The sequence below is a fragment of the Neofelis nebulosa genome, chromosome 14 (genome assembly GCF_028018385.1).
Source record: "Neofelis nebulosa isolate mNeoNeb1 chromosome 14, mNeoNeb1.pri, whole genome shotgun sequence".
Lineage (NCBI taxonomy): Eukaryota > Metazoa > Chordata > Mammalia > Carnivora > Felidae > Neofelis > Neofelis nebulosa.
This window is the reverse complement of record NC_080795.1, coordinates 44,005,650-44,015,008: the sequence shown is the minus strand read 5'-3', so window position 1 is coordinate 44,015,008 and position 9,359 is coordinate 44,005,650.

Here is a 9,359-nt window from a genome sequence, read left to right as displayed (position 1 = left end):
TCAGTCTCTTCTTTGTCCTTCCTTGAAGAGACTCAGTTGTGTTAGAGCATTCCTGTGTCCAGTTAAAAAGACATAATTCTCTGGATTCTTTGCAACCAGGGATGGTCTTGTGACCTAGTTCAGGCCACTCCTAGTTGCAAATGATCCAAAGACTCCAGAATGGAATATACAAAATGAGATTTAAGCAAAAGGCGACATGATGGTGGTTCTCAGAGAGTGATTATTCCCCTTATAAAAAAGAAGCACACTTAGGAAATAAGTGTCTTTTTACTTCTGCCTGTCTGGAACATAGATGTAATACCTGGAGGTAGTGTTGGGGCAGAGGCTCTCTTATGCCCATAAAGAAGAAAACCACATGCTGAAGACTGATGAGCAGGAAGCCAAAGGAAGCTGAGGCCTTGAGAACTTTCTCGAGAAAATGTGTGAAGCCTGGTCTGCCTCCTTCTCGACTTCTTGATACAGGAGTAAAAGAATCCTTTTATAAGGCACTGTAATCGAGTTCCTGTTACATTTAACCTGCTACATTTAACCTCAGTTGTCCAATACATTCACTAGTTGTGGCAGCTAGTGCCTTAGTCTGTCATCTGACCACTTGAGCATTCTTGACAAGGTTAATACCATGGCACAGTGTAAAACAACAACAACAACAACAAAAAAAAAAACCCTGGCTTTGTATCACTAGCTATGTGACCTCGGGCAAGTTCCTTAATCTCTTTGAGCCTTAGTTTTCTCATCCATTGAATCGAGACTATGATTTAATATCTCCCGGTTATTGTGAGGATTAAAAGAGGTAACAGACAGGGACATGTGGGTGGCTCAGTCAGTTAAGTGTCCAATTCTTGATTTTGGCTCAGGTCATGATCTCAGGGTCGTGAGACAGAACCTTGCATAGGGCTCCATGCTGGGCATGGAGCCTGCTTAAGATTCTCTCTCTCTCTCTCTCTCTCTCTCTCTCTCTCTCTTTCTCTCAAAAAAAAAAAAAAAAAAGAAAAAAGAAAAAAGAAAAAAAAGAAAGAGGTAACAGACAAACCCCCTAGCACAATGCCATGTGGGTCAAAATATGTATTCAACAAATGCAGGCTCCATTTCCCTTTTCCTGTTACAGAAGAAAATTAGTTCTATTTGTTCTCAATGGCAAATATTCGAGACGTATCTCTCACTAGTTTGAAGCTGAAAATGAAAATGTAACAGGATTTTGGTAAGCTAATGCCTAGGCAGATATTTGTACAATAAGCCAGGTAGGGTAGGATTGCCGGTGACAACTGGCAGTCTGCACAGATGGGAAAGGTGGGATACTGATCATCTACAGAAGCACCGAATGGTGACCACTTTGAAGGGTAGGATAGTAATAAAGATGATGATGATGATAGAAGGTAGTGTTTCTTTTTTTTTAAACAGTTTTTAACATTTATTCATTTTTGAAAGAGAGAGACAGAGCATGAGCAGAGGAGGGGCAGAGAGAGGGGGAGACTCAGAATCTTAAGCAGGCTCCAGGCTCCCAGCTGTCAGCACAGAGCCTGATGCAGGGCTCGAACCCGTGAACAATGAGTTCATGACCTGAGCCAAGTTTGGACACAAACTACCATGCCACCCAGGCACCCCAGAACCTAATATTTCTTTTTTATTAAAAAAAATTTTTTTTAATGTTTTTCAATTTATTTTTTGAGACAGAGCATGAGCAGGGGAAGGGCATAGAGAGAAGGAGACACAGAATCTGAAGCAGGCTCCAGGCTCTGAGCTGTCAGCACAGAGCCTGACACGGGGCTTGAACTCATGGACTGTGAGATCATGAGCTGAGCTGAAGTTGGACACTTAACTGACTGAGCCACCCGGGAGCCCCTAGAACCTAATATTTCTTAAGTACCTACTATGTGCTAGTTGCTATGGTGAAGGCATTGCTTCATTTCCAACATTCAAGAACTGTAAAGTAGCTACTATTATCTCCAGTTTATGGATAAAGAAATGGAAGCTTAAAGAAATTAAATAAGTTGTCCAAAGTCACCCAGTGCTAGAGTTGGGGCTAGATTCCAACTCTGTCCAACTCCAAGGTCGTGCTGATGACGATAGCCTATTGATAAGATGTAAACTAATGGTAAACTGATTGTGAGAGCCTATTACATGCATCTCTTCTCAACTCTGAGCTCAGTGAAGTCACATAGGTAGCTTGAAATCAGCCCCAGTAGGAGTATTTACACCACAGAAATTGGCAATTGCTACACGTCACATCTGTCCCTCCATTTCCTGCTCTGAGAACTGGTTGTTAAACATTTACCAGCACACCACTAGATGGAATATAGCTGCTTTTGAAAGGCTATGGATCAGGAAACAGTGAATCTGGTGGATAGCAGATATTAAAGTATTGAGTAAATGAGGACAGGAAAGCTTCTTGAACATTTCTCTTGAGTCGTTTGCCAGGCGAGATGGATTCCTACGAACAAGAGAATAGAAAGATCCTTGGGGCTACAGAAAGGGGCATCAAGCCTGAGTGAGGGTCTGAGAAAGATACAATGTACATTTCCCTATTATCCCAAGGTTCTTCTTTCAAATGCCTTCTCTGTGTGGGTACTTCTACGTGTCACATAGAGAAACAAAATAGAATCTCTTGGTGACACACACACACATATACAAATAATTACAATGTAATGTGAGAAAAAGTAATAACAATCTGTGCACATACGTTTTTGGTGAAGTGGTGATTTGTCATAACTACTGTGAATAACCCGTTTGGTGCTTCACAGATCTTCTGAGGGGAAAACTCTTTTATTAGGATGGATTATGTTCATAAATCAAGGCTCATGTTGCACAACATTGTCATTGTGCTATCTCAAGCCGTGGTGTAAATGTGCACAGCTATGGAGACCAAGAGCACCCTAACAACATCTCTTTTTCCGGGTAGGTTGGTAAAGAAGGCCAGCGTTAGCTCTTTGAAGTTGACTTTCTGTCCCTCTTCAGTAGCCTTCATGTTCCTAAGTGTTCTCTGCAGGCCATCAAAGGAGAAAGGATCCAGTATGTCACTTAATGTTTATCACCATGCTGCGTGCTTATCCCTACTGTGGACTGTTTCCATCACTGTGTTACCTGAACACATTTTCAGTCTTTTCTTTTATGAGGTATAATTGACATAACATTATATTAGTTTCAGGTGACCACATAATGATTCCGTATTTGTATGTATTATGAAATGATCACCATAGTAAGTCTCCTTAACATCTGTCACCATACAGAGTCGTGATTTTTTTTCTTGTGATAAGAACTATTAAGATTTACTCTATTAGAAACTTTCAGGAGCATCTGGGTGGCTCAGTTGGTTAAGCATCCGACTTTGGCTCTGGCTCAGGTCATGATCTCACAGTTTGTGGGTCTGAGCCCCGCATTGGGTTCTGTGCTGATAGCTCAGAGCCTGGAGCCTCCTTCAGATTCTGTGTCTCCCTCTCTCTCTGCCCCTCCCCCACTCATGCTCTGTCTCTCTCCCTCTCTCAAAAATAAATAATAAACAACAAAAAAAGAAACTTTAAAATGTGCAATACAGTATTGTTAATTATAGTCTCCATTCTGTGTATTATATACCATGACTCATTCCTAAAAATGTTTTATTTATTTTAGAGAGAGAGAGGGAGAGAGAGAGAGAGGGAGCAAGCAGGGGAGGGGCAGAGAGAGGGAGACACAGAACCCAAAGCAGACTCTAGGCTCTGAGCTGTCAGCACAGAGCTTGACGCAGGGCTCAAACCCACGAACTGTGAGATCATGACCTGAGCTGGAGTCAGATGCTTAACCGACTGAGTCACTCAGGCACCCCAATGACTTATTCCTTTTATAAGTGGGTTTGTACCTTTTGACCCTCTTCGCCCATTTTGCTCAACAACACTGCCCACCTCTGACAACCACCAATCTGTTCTCTGTATCTATGAGTTTGGTTTTTTCCTTGAGCACTTCAACATCTATTATTCCTCTGATTGTGTACAAAATATTGACACATTTTCTTTAATGGAAAAAAAATGATTAAAATAGAAAATCTACTGCAATACTTTTTGATTTACTAATTTACTTATATTTATATTACTACATATTTTTTCAATTTCTCAACAATTTCATTATTCTTTCTTTTTATAATTCCCCTGAGCATCCATGTGGGTTTTTCCCCCTAAGGTTTTTTATTGTTTATGAGAGCATTTGCATTAAACAGTGATAGATACTGAATTTTCTGTACTCTCTCTCTCTCTCTCTTTTTTTAACCTCTTATTACCATGTGACGGGCTTGGAATTCGGTAACACTGTGATAAAACAACTCTGGTTGTTTATCTTTCAAGATGGGGAAAGGGCTATTGAAAATCTATTCCACACTCACTTCCCCCGTGAATCTGGTAAGATTTAAAACCCATCTTTTTTTATGATCAAGTATTTTATCTCTAGTGTCTGAAGGATCCTTGTGAATATTGTATCTTTGTTTCTCAGAAAAGAGTGAAGAATTAGGCTGGTCTCTTGCTGTATAAAAAGCGATTTCCTCCCAGAACAGAATGTTTAGGGGAGATAATGGTTTTCAACCTCAAAGCTATATATTCACGTCAGGGACTTAATGTCTGGGTTGTTAGATACAAGCAGAATGATAAAGATAGCTTCCCTGAGTTACATTCAGAGGAAAAGAGGATACTGGCCTTAAATTAGACCAGGGATGCTCTCCAGGCGAATTTTTAAAAACTTGGTAATAGGTCATTCTAAGTTTGACTCATTCCGTTGCTGGAAAGTCCCCTTTACTATCTCGATGAGACACTTTAATTTCTTTGAAGCTGTGGATGATTTTGGAGTTGCTATCACTCTTGTATAACTACCCCTCGTGGTTCCACAGGTACTGTAGAAATGAACAAACAAGCCAACGCTGGGGTCAGCCTGACCAGCGTGTGGCCAGCACTTCCCCGCCTTCCAGATGGTCTTACAGGTGGGCCAGCTGGCCACTTCTGGCATCTTCTGATGGCTACTGGAAATGGACCAAACTTCATCCATCAGGGGATCTAAGAAGCAGACTGATTTCCATTGTTTAAATTTTTACATTCAAATTCATATTCCCTTAAGGACCATTTGTCTTTTTGCCGGTTTATAAGTGTTATGCTGGCCTTTTCATTCCTTGAAAAGCTCAGTAAATACTTTTTTGGGGGGGTGGGGGGTGGGGAATAATGAGTTGGCTTAAATAGGCTTTTATTATGAATAGAAGAAGAGATGCATTTTTCCCTGGCATGGCTTGGACAAGCTGTTGTTATCCCTAATAATTTTTGTTATATATTTTGGAGATTTAACATTTTTTAAATGACTGAACCCCAGATGTCAACTGTCCCCCAGGACATCTTCTGTTTTCACTTCATGTAAACCTATACAGGGGATTCAGCACCATTATGAAGTCTTCACAAAACCCACTTGAAGGATGGTGGTTAATATAATGAATTTGAATCTTTGTTCTGGATGTGGAATCTTTACAATCTTCATTAACCTCTCTGCCTCAATTTCCTTATCTCTAAAATGGACATGATAAAATAATACCTACCTCACAGAGTTGTTGTCTGGGTCAAATAGAAAAATTCATATTAAGCGTTCAATAAATTGCAACTGTTATTAGTGGGCCATATAGATTTAAAAACTTTTTATTTTTTAGTTTTTTTTTAATGTTGTTATTTATTTTTGAGACAGAGAGAGACAGAGCATGAGCAGGGGAGGGGCAGAGAGAGAGGGAGACACAGAATCTGAAGCAGGCTCCAGGCTCTGAGCTGTCAGCTCAGAGCCTGACGTGGGGCTCGAACTCACAGACTTGAGATCATGACCTGAGCTGAAGTCAGACGCTTAACCGACTGAACCACCCGGGAGCCCCTTAAAAAACTTTTTATTAAGGAATATTTCAAACACGTGTAAAAGTAGAGAGGAAAGTACAATGAAACCCCCTGTACTCATTTCCTAGCTTCAGTGATGATAGCTTTATGGCCAGTCTGATTCATCTTATTTCTTACTCTTCTCCCCAAGATTCATTTGAAACAAATCTCAGATTTTGTGTCTTTTTACCTGTAAATATTTAAGTATAGATTTCTAAAAGATTAAGAAAAGCATCCTTTTTAAAAAATAACCATAATACCATTATCACGCATTAAACCTAAGAAAAATTCTTTAATATCAACTATCAAACCACTGTTTAATTTCCTAACTTTCTCATAAAGATAATAATTAAGAAAAAATCCGTTTACTTGTTTGAATCTGGATCCAATTAAGGTCCATACACTGCGATTCTCAATATGTCTTGAATCCTGTTTAATCCATAGTTTTTCTTACCCTACCTTTGTTTTTTCCCAATTGCAATTATGGAAAAAACCGGTCATCTGAATTTTGCTAATTGCTCACCTATAGTGTGTAGCTTTTTTCCTTTGTCTCCTATGGTTCTTGTGAACTGGTAGTTAGATCTCCAGGCTTTGTCAGATTCAGCTTTGAGTTTTCAGCAGGACCAGTTTTCATGGGTCATGTGATCCTTCCATCTGGCCGTGTCTCCTTGTAATGCCAGCAGCCATTGATGGTTCGTGCCCAGATCCTTTCATTCATTTGGGATTGCAGAATGGTGATGTTCTAATTCTGTTATTTATTCTTCATTTCTTAGCTGGAATACTATTTGGTTACACAGTGTATAGTTTATATAGGAAAGGCAGGATAAATGCTTGGTTATTTCCTTTTATCAGTTTTCGAAAAAATAAGCTGTCTCACTAGTATCCAACAGTGACCAATAGGTTTTAATTTGCTTTATTCTGTTTATAAACTAATGAAATAAATGTCTTTGATGTATTTAAATCCTTTGCTGTTAGAATTCATACTGATGCTCAGTGGTCTCACCTTTGGTCAGTGGGAGCCCCTTTTAAATTGTCTCCAGAGCCCTTTAGGCAGGACTCTGTAGTCTCTGACATTCTCCGTTGTCTGGAATGACTAGATGTTCCAAGCTCACCTTGCATTCCTCTGCCCCTAGAATTAGTTCTTTATAAGAAGCCCTCATTCCTTTTAGTGGAAAGAGTATTTCAAGGTCACAATTTGGGTACGAGGGTGCTCATTGCTACGTTTTTGGCCATTCCTTCCAGAACTTTTCAACAGACAAAGAGAAAATGCATCATTTTCAAATTCATGACTATAGGATTTTTACTCAACCTCTTTTATTAAATTTATTTTCTTCTTTTCATACCAAGAATCTCATTTCTCAATAATGTTGGAAATAAGAGAGTTGGGACATCACATAATAACTCATTTGCTTTATCCCAGGTTATATACATACAATCGCAGATACAAACAGTATAAACTTCAACACCTCCTTATTAATGTTTTTGTTTGTTTGTTTTACATAGCTCCTCTCATCCTTGGGCTATATCTCACAGAGGATGCCACTCAAATCACTTTGTTTTAAAATCACTTAGAATGGCTTCTTTCTGATGGTTATATCACCAACTAGATACACATTTGTTTCCTTTCACTTTTTGATTTTAAGGATTGCTTTTCCTTACGAATTATTTAAACATCTACATGATCCCCAAGTTAAATCTCTCAAACAAGACCCATCTTAAGAAGTCTAATTTCTGTTTGTTTCTTCTCTACCTTATTTCCTCTCTACTTTCCCAGATAGGTATTGTTGTTTTTACTTTATGGTTGTCTTTTGTTGTTTAAAAAATACAATCAGGGGCGCCTGGGTGGCGCAGTCGGTTAAGCGTCCGACTTCAGCCAGGTCACGATCTCGCGGTCCGTGAGTTCGAGCCCCGCGTCAGGCTCTGGGCTGATGGCTCGGAGCCTGGAGCCTGTCCGATTCTGTGTCTCCCTCTCTCTCTGCCCCTCCCCCGTTCATGCTCTGTCTCTCTCTGTCCCAAAAATAAATTAAAAACGTTGAAAAAAAAATTAAAAAAAAAATAAATAAAAAAAAAATAAAAAATATAATCATATATATTTACTAAATATAAGCGAATATATTTGTATGCTATGTTCTCATATGAGCTGTAGCATAGTATACAAATTACCTAAATCTTGCTTTCTTCACTTAACTATATATTCTGCAGCTTTTAATAGATTTTTATTAATGAGTTGATAGATGCAGGAAATGTAGACTTAAAGGCAGGCAGACAAGAGATTATTTCCCCAGTATTTCTCTTCTCCCTGGCCTTTTTCCCTACACCAAGTACACTGTAGCCTCCAGGCTCCCGACTTTCTAGCTTACTCTTTTTATTATGCAGATCTCTAGGACTCACCTCTTCCTGTTCCCTCCCCTGCCAACCCACACCCAGCAAAAACTCCAGGTACCAGGATCCTACTGTTGGAAGCCACTGGGATCATTTTGAAAAAAAAAACAAAAACAAAACAAAAACAAAAAAACCCACAACAGGCCCACAATGGAGTCATATATGTAAGCTCCATGTTACCAAACAGAGACTTAACTACAGTTTCGGCTCTCCCAGAAATGGAATCTTCAACCAGTCAATCAGGAATGGCTTCATCAGCACTAGTCAGGTAATCTGTCCGATGGATAAATCTCTGCCATCCCCTAAAGGAAAGTCATCTTGCAAGAACCAACTTCTCACCTGGTATAACTTCCTTATTTTTCTTCTTTCTAGCCATATAAGTCTTTTGTATAGCATTTCAGAGGTCCTTTCTATCTGCTAGATTTCATGCTGCCTGATTCATCAATCACTGATCTTTAAAATTTACTCAGTTGAATTTAGTTTTAACAGACTATATATAATACATATATATGTATATATGTGTGTATATATGTGTATATTTATATATATACATGTATTATATATATTAGCAGAAAAAGTTTTCAAGATGGACAAGAGAACTGAAAACTATTGGTGTGAGTGGATCCATTCTTAACTGGAAATGTTAACAAATTCTTAAAAATGTTAAGACATTTTTGATCTTTGGGATGTGTAACTGCAAAACACAATTTGGAATATCCATGTAAAAGAAGAGGTCTTATCGGTTGGGAAGTAGGAATATTGTTGTTTAAATGAATTCCGTAGACAGAAACCCACTGGATCCACTCACATCGGTGGTTTTCAGTTCTCTTGTCCATCTTGAAAATCTTTTTTCTGCCAAGCTCATCTGGTTTCCATCCTAAGCAGGAATTACTTGCTCATCTCTATTTCAGTGCCATGAACACGCACTTCCTACATTTGGAATGTCTTCTGTTTCTATCCACTGCTTCTGTCAGCAGTTGGCTAAAAACTCAGATTCTGTAGGAAGCTTATCTGACCAACTCCACTCTCTTAGGATCCTTTCTCTAGTCTACTTGCCTCAAGTTCAGTGTTGCCAGATTTAGCAAGCAATAATACAGGATGCCCAGTTACTTTGAATTTCAGATA